Raw genomic sequence first — 11386 nt, 5'->3', positions numbered from 1 at the left:
TACAGTCAATCAACAAGTACATGAAAAAATGCTCACCATCTCCAGCTGTCAGAGAAATGCAAATCAAAACCACCCTAAGATACCATCTCACTCCAGCAAGATTGGCAGCCATTATGAAGTCAAACAACAACAAGTGCTGGTGAGGATATGGGGAAAAGGGTACACTTGTACATTGCTGGTGGGACTGCAAATTGGTGCGGCCAATTTGGAAAGCCGTATGGAGATTTCTTGGAAAGCTGGGAATGGATCCACCATTTGACCCAGCTATTCCCCTTCTTGGTCTATTCCCTAAATACCTAAAAAGAGCATGCTACAGGGACACTGCTACATCGATGTTCATAGCAGCACAATTCACAATAGCAAGACTGTGGAACCAATCTAGATACCCTTCAATAGACAAATGGATAAAAAAAATGTGGCATTTATACACAATGGAGTATTACTCGGCATTAAAAAATTACAAAATCATAGAATTTGCAGGGAAATGGATGGCATTAGAGCAGGTCATGCTAAGTGAAGCTAGCCAATCCCTAAAAAACAAATGCCAAATGTCTTCTTTGATATAAGGAGAGTAACCAAGAACAGAGTAGGGATGAAGAGCAGGAGAAGAAGATTAACATTAAACAGGGATGAGATGTGGGAGGGAAAGGGAGAGAGAAGGGAAATTGCATGGAAATGGAAGGAGACCCTCAGGGTTATACAAAATTACATACAAGAGGAAGTGAGGGTAAAGGGAAAAATAATACAAGGGGGAGAAATGAATGACAGTAGAGGGGATAGAGAGAGAAGAGGGGAGGGGAGGGGAGGGGAGGGGGGATAGTAGAGGATAGGAAAGGCAGCAGAACACAACAGACACTAGTATGGCAATATGTAAATCAATGGATGTGTAACTGATGTAATTCTGCAATCTCTATATGGGGTAAAAATGGGAGTTCATAACCCACTTGAATCAAAGTGTGAAATATTATATATCAAGAAATTTGTAATGTTTTGAACAACCAACAATAAAAAATTAAAAAAAAAAAAAAAAAAAAAAACCACTTCCAATTTTTTGGGAAATGTGTGCCTGCCAATTTAGAACTGTTTATTTGAAAAATTATTTGGTTGATATTGATGAAATTGATTCTTGATAAGTTCTTTTTTTACAAAAAATATTTTCTTATTCAAAGTTTGAACTGCAGTCAATTATATATATGTAGCTGATTGTCCTGCGGGTAAATATAAGTTTCACGTTTCCTAGCATTTATTACTCAGTAAATTTCCCTTGTGTGTTTTGATGGCTGTAAAGTCTCTTGTCATCTTTCTAATCTGTTCAATAAACCTTATTTTTACAGTTTCAAAAATAAATAAATAAATAAATAAATTAACTTTACTAAACTAATTTTTTAAAAATCCAATAAAATTTTAAATATAAATCAAAATTTAATGTAAATTAATTTATTAAATTTAGAGATAAAATTAATAAAATTAAATAATCAGTAAAATTAATAAAATAATTTAAATTAATGAAATTAATTCATAAATTTATAATTTGACTTATTTTAAATAATTTAATTTATATTAAATTTTAATTAATTTTAATAAAATATTCTCAATGGTTTTAGAAACTTCAAGTGTCAGAGAAGCATTTGCTGTATAATCTGCTTTTTCAGTTCTTTGATATCACCTGACATAAGCTAGAAAATTTTGGTTTATCTTTTATCTTAATTTATAAAAATAAAAAAAGATTTTAACTACTCCATTTTTAACTTTTTCATCTTTCAAAACTTTGTATTATTTTACCTTCCCCACTTTTTTTTGATCAAATGTTTTTTTAAAAAAAATGTGTTTATAAGCATTACTGTAGGTCCCAAAAAAGTATGTAAACACTCCAGACATTTAATGACACATTCTTACAAATTAAAAAGGATGCATGTGATTATACTTTTGGTTTCACTGACAAAAGTCATCTTCCTTCTGGACATATTTAACATCTAGGAAAGGAAATGAATGTCAAGTGACTTTTTTAATAGAATGAAGATAAGTAAAATGGATAGGTGTCATAGCATTTGAATTAAAAGAATCTTAGAATTTATGCACTAAACTTCATGTTCAAGCCCTCCCACTGTAATTTTCTTTTAGTAGTTATACAGTGTTTTTTTTATAAACTAAAGAATTCACACCTTTACTACATCATATTTTGTTTGCATATAGCCCAAATTCTGAGGTATATATCTTTTTCATATGGGTTGGATTTTTCTTCTTTTCAGTAATATAAATGAATCATTTTTTTTATATTAATATAATTAAATTTAACAAATATAATTATAAAAAGGTTGAAGCTATAGTTATTTTTGCTGTTGATTACCTGATAGCACAGGAACAAAATTTTATATAAAAAAGCTACAGCAAACAAACACAAATAAAATTTTAATAAGTGCTACAGCAAAAAAAAAAAAAAAAAGGGGGAGGAGGGGAGTCAAAACACCTGGTAGCTCTATATATCAACTTTTTTCTTTTTCTTTTTCTTTGCAAATACACAAGTTCTTTTCAAAAAGGCCACTCTGTAAATAGTTCAAATTGTTTATGGCTTCTTTAAACTGCTAAATCATCTCTGGCTTGAGAATCACCTATTGCTTTAAAAAGTCCTTTGGTACAACCCTGGCGCTGTTGTCAGGGGACACTGGCAATGGTGTAAAAGTGGGCATGAAGTCTGTGATGGGATTCAAATGGGGATTCCCAGGTCCACCAGGTCCAACTCCAGCTAGGCTAATCAGTGGCACTGCTGCAGAATGTGGTGCCAAGAACAGATTCACAGCCACTCTTTTACCAGCTCTGAATTCTGCATCTTTCAAACTTCTTGGTACATTCTCACCTTCCTTTCTCCTTCCTCTGGAGTCTAGACATCTCATGGCATGAGTAGAAAGTTTTGGTGGTGGAACAGATAAAGGAGATTTTGTTTCCAGATATTTAAAAAAAAGTTCTAGAAAAGAACTATTAAGCAGAGATTACTCATTTGGTCTCAAAGATGTGCTGGGGACATTTTTTATCCTTCTCCAAGCCAACCCGTCATCCACTTAGTAACGTCACCATCATCTCCATTCAACAACTCCTCCATTTTCTCCTTTTGAATGTCCAGGATGCTTCGCAATAACTGTAACTCTTCATGACACTTACTTTTCGATGTATGGAAATGCCCAATGAACAGGTTTCTCATTAGAGCTTTGTCCACTTTTTCTTCTGTGCCATTTTCCACGTTCATCATTTTCTTTTGTGCATTATTCAACATTTCTTGTTGGAGTTCATTGTGCTTTTTAAGTCCTTCAATCTGTTCTTCCTTTAGATGTAACTGTTGTGTAAGTCTGGTTGCTGAATCCAACACACCGTTGACTTCATCCAAATGTTCCTGTAATAATAATACCTCTCTAGATTTTCTGCCTTTTCCTTCCATTTGGTTATATATTGTCTTTCCTTTTCTAATTCAGCCAAATACATAGGTTTTTCTTCTTGTTGGCAGTGCTCTAGAACCATTGGCAGGTTAGTTAATGACATGGCATACTGCTTTACTTGTTCTTGGTAGAGAAAAAGCTGCAGTGCATTCTCATCCCTCTCTTGGGAGAGTAAATGCACCTGTTTCTGCAGGGACTCTGCCTGCACACTGGCTTGATGAGTTGCATTAGAAGAGGAAAGTAGCTTTTCCTCCAATAGTGTGTATTTTTCTCTCAGGTTCATCTCTCTCTTCTCTGCAGCCTAAATTTCCCGGGTGTAAGAATCTTCTGATTCTAAAGATGGCTCCCCAGTCTTTGTACCTCTTGATTTAAGAGTAATTCTTTGTCATGTAGGTGTTGAACCTCTTGCTGGAGGGTACTCTTTTCCATCTGTTGGTTCTTTAGGGACAAGGTGAGTTGGTCTGTCTCCTGCTGACATAGAATGGTCTTCTCCTGTGTGGATTCAACTGCATTTAAAAGCCAATTTAATTCCCCAGGCTTGCCCTGTTCTTTTTCTTGTAAAAGTTGCCCCTTCATTGAATGGTACTCCAACTGTTGTTCTTGCAGCATCACAGAGAACTTCATGTTCATCTCTTGTAATGCTTGTTCTCCATTTCCTTTTCTTTGGATGTTTCTATTATTTTTTTAAGTTTCCCCTTTTAGTTGAGAAATGTCCATTTATAAAATTAATATTCTCTCCTTGAGGTTAGTTATTGCTTGCCTCAACAACTCATTTTCATTCACTTTGTTACTGAACTTTGCATTTGAAGAAAGTAACTGATCACTTTTGGCTTGGATAAAGAGGTTTTTTTCTCTCAGTAAATTTCGTAACAGATCTTGTTTTTCCTTGAGCTGTTTAATTTTGGAATCTGATTGTTCATGTTCTTTCTTTTTTCTCTTGGAGGTGGCAGCAGTTGCATCAGACAACCTGTGGTTACTTTCCTGGAGCATCCTAATGGTGGCATCTTTTTCTTGCAGCAATTGTCTCAGCTCTTTGTCTTCTGAGGACTGGGAGGTAAGTTATGATGCAGACAAGAGCTGGGGTGTACTCATATCAAGTTTTCCTGAATAAATTTTAGCCTGAGGAGCTTGTATCTCCATATCTTTCTGCTGGATAACTTGAGTGAGTTTGCCAACTTCATCTTTGGACAGCTGATCAGTCTGTTTGGTTAAAGATATATTCTTTTCATTTAGAAGTTGAATATCAAGTTCTCGTTCTTGGATTCCTTTCATTTATTTTTCAGTTTCATAGTTACACAGGTTGTGTTCTTCACTTCCATTTCCTATAGGAAGGCTTTTAAATTTTGTTTCTTGAAAACTATCAGAATTGTCTGCTGGAGTACTGTGTGTGTCTCCTTGCAACTGGGCTTTTATTTATTCAATGGTTTTCTGCAAATTCTTAAATTCCTCATCTTTCTGTTCCATCACAGAAGGCTGCAATTGACTACATTCCAGCTTCAAGTTTTCACACTGCTCAATTATTTGTCACATTTCCAAACCAAGCTGCTCTTTTTCCCTCTTCCAGGCATCTCTGTCATTTTCTGCCAAAGATAATTTTTTAAATTATGTCTTTTATTTGATCCTTATGTTCTCCCATTTTTGTCGCAGACTCTACTTTTTCAGTTTGTAGAACCTGAATAGTTTTTTTTTTCCATTTCACTGATTTTAGACTCATCAGTTACTGTAACTCCTGAGTCACCTTAAACTGATTTTCAAGTTTTTCAATCCATTCCACATAGTCATTTAATTTCTCCCGATACTGGCAACTTATCTCTGCCAGTTTCTTTTGATGTGCATTCTGCAAAACTGACATTTCCTCTTGATGATGATCAAGGTCTTGACTTTGGTTTTGTTCAAGTACCTTAATAGTATTTTGTAGTTTGCAGATTTCACTTTGATCAAAGTCATGTGTTCCCTTTGCCTGAGCTATATCCCTCCAATGGCTAACTTGAGATTCAAGTCTTGAAGCTTCAATTGACAGTCTGTTGATTTCTTGTTGGGATGAAATGATGTCACTGAAGTCCATGTCATCACTGGGAAAAGCTGAAAAATGACTGATCTCATTACCGAATGAAGATGAGGCAGTGTTGCTGGTACACCACCCGCTCCTGAATCTACTGACTGCAGTGTGGACGCTCATCTTCTAGTGCAAACTGTCTTGCTTTAAGTGGCCTGATTTCTACTTTCTTTTCCAGTTCATTCCCGTAATTTGCAGATTGATGTTGGATCTGTAGCTCTGATGCTGCATACCTTTCTTCCAGCTCAGTACAATAGTTTTTAAGTCTTTCATTGTCATATCTGATCATCCATTTGGTATCTTCAAGGTTCTTTCTCCAATAATTAGGTAAACCTGCTTCTACATCCTCTAAATCATCAAGAACCTCATCGTCAGTGACTTTGGAGATACAGCTGATGAGGGAAGCCAAGCTGCCCCCCTCCTGACCCAATGAGTGGCCCAAGCCAGAGCCTAGGCCTCTAAACCAGGACAATATTGTCACAATTTCAGTGTGCCATCAGAGCTGCTCTGAAAACCACCTCAGTCTCTACCCACCTCTGCTCTGAACCTCCTGGAACACCAAGGAGTCAATTATGACCCAAGCACTCAGAATTCCATGAAGGGTGGGCTCTGCCAACCATTGTGTTCTGCCTGGAAACACAGAGGACTGGCCTGGGCTTGTACCAGTGACTCCCCACTAGTGGCCCAGTCACCCCCTGGGCCTTAGCTCCTTCCCTCAACTTTCTGCCCTCGGGCTTGGGTGAGTTCTCCCTCAGTGTTGGCAACTTGTCCCAGCTTGCGGTCTGCTCCTGCCACCTGGGCGCTGGTGGCCATATCACCCCTACCTACCTCATTCTTAATGATAATAAACTTGAAACTTTCCCATTAAGATCAGGAACAATCAAGGGTATCCTCTCCTACTACCCTTTTGTAACATCTTACTGACTTCTTAGCTAATGCCTCTCGTATGTGAGGTAAGTGTCCTACCACTGAGCCCCAGCCCCAACCAAAAAACTGATGCTTTCTTAATGGGTTAGGCATTCATCTCCGTGGTATAGCATTCGCCTACCAGGTATGCAGTCCTAGGTTTACTCCCCAACACCAAACAAGATGATTTTTTTAGAAAGAATGACTTTACACTGATAGTATCAGCCATTATATATAGATTATACATAAATTATTAAATGTATTGTATACTATTAATCACACTGAAGGCAAGAAGGTGAATTCAGGTTCCCAAATCAAGCCATCACCAATTACCAGGGGAAGGGCTCATTACTTTTGGGCTGAGGAGAGCGATACTGAAGATCAGAGACTCCTTTTCCACATGCATGCCTTCTAAATCTAACGTACTTTTGTGAATTGTATAATGAGATGTTCTTGCTGTAATATAGACTTATTTATAAGATTAGGACTTATATGACCCAGAATTATGTATGAGAGTGGGACTTCTAATTTTTTTCTTATAAATAAGTCCTAATCTTATTTATTTACTTACTCTTGAAGTGTGGCTTTTAAGCTATAATTTTAAAGCAGATATATACAGGAAATGTTGCTTTCCTTCTATATTTTTTTTCTGAAATATCAGGCTGTCTGCTTTACCTGCTAATTTAGGAAAGCCTGTGGAGTGCTGATGCTCTCTGCTCTGTACTGTCTTTTTGATTGCATCCTGTGATTACAGGCAGCATATAGTGTGTACTCTGGTGTCTAGTGGCATGGCACTGTCCTGGTATATAGAGCTGCTTCATCCAGAGTTGAAACATAGGGGCAATAAGTAATTATTTTTCCAAACATACCTTTCCTTGCTGGGGGTCTGGCCTTACCTTGGTCCCCCTGGGGAGTACCTGAAGCCTGGGCAGGACAGCCTGGATCCTCCTCAACTGCTCTAGTGAGTCAGGCCATGGATTTCTTCATATTGCATCTTAAATACAGCTTCTATTGGAATAACATTTTGTGCTAGGTTTGGGTTTGAAAAGTAAGATATGATTATTAATAACAAAGGAATGAAAGGAACTAGATGGGAGATAATGAACCTGTTAGCCAGAGGACAGTGTACCAGCAGTAGTTCCTCCCAGTGACCTCCTTTCCAACAGCCATCAGGAGGAATTGCCTCTGTTTGTTCTCTTTGTGGAGCTGGAGAGAAGCAAGCTCTCCATGGGAGATAGAGTGTCTGGCTCTGGTGCTCAACCCTGAGCTTCTGATCTCTGCTTCCCTCAGGAGCCCTGTCCTTCTCTGGTTTTTATTGCTACAACAGAAGACCACAGGCTGGGTAATTTATAAAGAAAAGAAGTGTTTTCTTAGTTGATTTTTTATTAATTCTATTCAGTTATACATGACAGAAGAAAGCTTTTTGATTCATTGTACATGAGTGGAGCACAACTTTATGTTTTCCGGTTGCACTTTATGTGGAGTTGCACTACGTGTGCAGTCATACATGTACCTAGGGTAATGATGTACATCCCATTCCACCATCTTTCCTAACTGCATCTCTTCTTCCTTTCTCTTCCTCCCCCTTTGCCCAATCAAAGTACCTCCATTCTCACCCCCCAACCCCCTTCATGGATCAGCATCCACTTATCAGAGAGCACATAAGACCTTTGGATTTTTCAGAATTGGCTTACTTTGCTTAGCATGATATTGTCCAACTCCATCCATTTACCTGCAATTGCCATAATTTTATTCTCTTTTAATGCTGAGTAATATTTCATTGTGCGTATACACCACTGTGTCTTCACCCATTCATCTATCCAAGAGTGTCTGTATTGGTTCCACAGTTTAGTTATTGTTAATTGAGCTACTATCAACATTAATGTGGTTGTGTTTCTTTAGTATGCTGATTTTAAGCCCTTTGGGTATAGACTGAGGAGTGGGATACCTGGGTCAAATGGTTGTTCCATTCCAAGTTTTCCAAGGAGTCTCCATATTGCTTTCCATATTTGCTGCACCAATTTGCAGTCCCACCAGCAAAGTAAGAGTTTGACTTTCCCCCCATATCTTTTCCAACACTTATTGTTGTTTGTATTCTTGATAGCTGCCATTCTGATTGCAGTGAAATGGTATCTTAATTTTGATTTGCATTTCTCTAATTGCTAGAGATGTTATATATTTGTGTGTGTGAATATATATATATATATATATATATATATATATATATATATATATATATATATATTGTTGATTGATTATATATCCTCTTCTGAGAAGTGTCTGTTTAGTTTCTTGGCCCACTTATTGTTTGGGTTATTTGATTTTTTGGTGTTAAGGTTTTTGAGTGCTTTATATACCCTAGAGATTAGTGCTCTATCTGATGTGCTTGTGGTAAAGAGTTGTGCTCATTTTGTAGGCTCTGTATTCACCTCAGTAATTGTTATTTTTGCTGAGAAGAAACTTTTTGAGTTGAATCCATCTCATTTACTGATACTTTAAAAAATATTGTGGTATAGTATTCTTATTCAGGAAGTTGGGGCCTAATCCTACATGATGGAGATTTTGGCCTACTTTTTCTTCCATTAGGCACAAGGTCTCTGGTTTAATTCCTAAGTCCTTGATACACTTTGAGTTGAGTTCTGTGCATGGTGAGAGATAGTGGTTTAATTTCATTTTGTTCCATATGGATTTCCAGTTTTCCCAGCACTGTTTGTTGAAGAGGCTATCTTTTCTCCAATGTATGTTTTGGTGCCTTTCTCTAATGTAAGATTACTGTAATTATTTGGGTTATTCTCTGTTATTTATCATTGGTCTACAGGTCTATTTTTGTGCCAATATCATGCTCTTTTTGTTAGTATTGCTCTGTAGTATACTTTAAGTTTTGGAATAGTAATGCCACCAGCTTCATTTTTGTTGCTAAGGATTGCTTTGACTATTCTGGGTCTCTTATTTTTCTATATGAATTTCATGTCTGCATTTTTTATTTTTGTGGAACATCATTGGGATTTTGATTGGGATGGTATTGAACCTGTATAGTGCTTTCTGTAGTATGGTCATTTTGACAATATTAATTCTGCTACCCAAGAAGATAGGAGATCTTTCTAACTTCTAAGATTTTTTTCAACTTCTTTATTAATGTTTTGTACTTTTCATTTGTGAGGTCTTTTACTGTTGTTGTTTGATTGATTTCCAAGTTTGTTTGTTTGTTTGTTTCTTTTTTGAAGCTATTGTGAATGGTATAGTTGTCCTAATTTCTCTTTCAGTTGATTCATAATTGGTGTATATGGATGCAATTGATTTATGGTGTTATTTTTATATCCTGATAATTTTCTGAATTTATTAGTTTTATAACATTTCTGGTGGAGATTTTGGGTTCTAATAATATCTCAGTAAATGTAGAATAAGCATTTGACAAAACATAGTATCCAAGACACTAGGAAAAATACTTGTTGTAGGAAGTATACTTATTGTAGGAAAAAACACTTATTGTAGGAAAATACTTCAACATTATAAAAGCTATATATGTTAAACCTAAGGCTAGTATCATCCTAAATAGGAGAAAATTGAAACCATTCCTTCTAAAAAATGGAATAAATCAGGGATGCCCTCTCTCACCACTTCTATTCAACAAATGTCCTTGAAACCCTACCCAGAGCATTAAGCAAAAAAAGGAAGAAAGAAAGAAGAAATTAAATGATTCAAGTAGGAAAAGCAAGGGCTCAAACTTATGAACAATTCTTAATACATGCAAATGGCAACCAAAGCCAAAATGAAGAAAGAACCTTAAATTGAAGGTCAATGTAAGATCATTCATTAAGACCTTATAAAAACAGGAGTAGGTGCCTCACTGATTCTTTCAGAGAAAGAGAACTGATAAAGTTCTAAAGTTTGGGCCTCTCAGATTCTATCTGTTAAAATTAAGTCCTCTAGGGATAGGGTTGTGGCTCAGTGGTAGAGCACTTGCCTCACATGTGTGAGACACTGGGTTCAATTCTCAGCACCACACATAAATAAATGAATGAAATAAATGTCCATCAACAACTAAAAAAGTATTTTAAAAAATAGTCTTCTAAGAAGTTTAAAGGATCTGGCCCTCCTACCATGATCAGTCAGGAACCCAGAGTAGGGAGAATCATCTCAGAGACATTTGTGGTTGGGTACCTGCTATGCGGAATACACTTAGAACTTGTGGGACATCAATCTTTAATGTAATTTCTATATAAAAACAGCACTCTTTGAGTTAAAGTGAGCAAAAATAATACACAAGGGAACAATGATTTTTGGATCCCAAACTGCTAGTTGTTATGTGAGGGGAAAAATTCTAAGATGCTCTCAGATCCTCAGCCCCTAGAGAACTTGCACCTACCTCCAGCTCTATGATTCAACAGTAATGTTGCTGCCCCTTTGAAGGTATTTCACAGATGTGATTATGGTCCTCAATCGACTGACCTTAATGTGGGAAGATTGGCCAGGTGGGCCTTATGCAATCAGGTGGGCTTCTTAAAATTGCTCTCTAGGTGGTGGTGTAAGTCAGGGACTGTAAACTATCCTTTTTCCATGGAGAAAGACCTACAGGCAGCCTCCAGCAGTGCAGATGTGGCAGGAGAACACAGCAATAAATTATTAGCAGCCAATGGACTTGCAAAATGATCTTGATCGGGGTTGAGATCCTTATACTGACCAACACCTTCACTGCATCCCAAGGAGGTCCAAAGCAGGAAACACAGTTATGCTGGGCCTGGACTTGGAAACCATGGACACAATAAACTGGTGATGTTTTAAGCCACTAATTTCTGGTAGTTACACAGGGCAATCAGACTGAGAAAATACTCAGTCAAAAACCCATCATTCTCCATGGGACAAAGAAGGATTACTCAGAGCTCCAGATGACTAAACCAGAAACCATGAAGAAACATTTCTAGGCAGTGGCCTGGATCTACTGTGTGGGCTGCACAATCATTTGATGGGTTTTGAGGTGATGCAGACCAGGGACAGT

The 11386-nt window shown here is 37.0% G+C and overlaps 1 pseudogene; it reads right to left on the bottom strand.

Moving 5' to 3' along the window:
• Window positions 1-2609: 2609 nt before the first annotated feature.
• On the bottom strand, window positions 2610-5953 carry LOC124080343 (thyroid receptor-interacting protein 11-like; annotated as a pseudogene).
• Window positions 5954-11386: the final 5433 nt, after the last annotated feature.

The sequence above is a fragment of the Marmota monax genome, unplaced genomic scaffold, assembly GCF_021218885.2.
Source record: "Marmota monax isolate L192 unplaced genomic scaffold, Marmota_monax_Labrador192_F-V1.1 WCK01_AAM20220418_F8-fsc00719, whole genome shotgun sequence".
Classification (NCBI taxonomy): domain Eukaryota; kingdom Metazoa; phylum Chordata; class Mammalia; order Rodentia; family Sciuridae; genus Marmota; species Marmota monax.
Note: the sequence above shows the minus strand (reverse complement) of the source record. Positions and strands in the feature narration are given on the sequence as shown.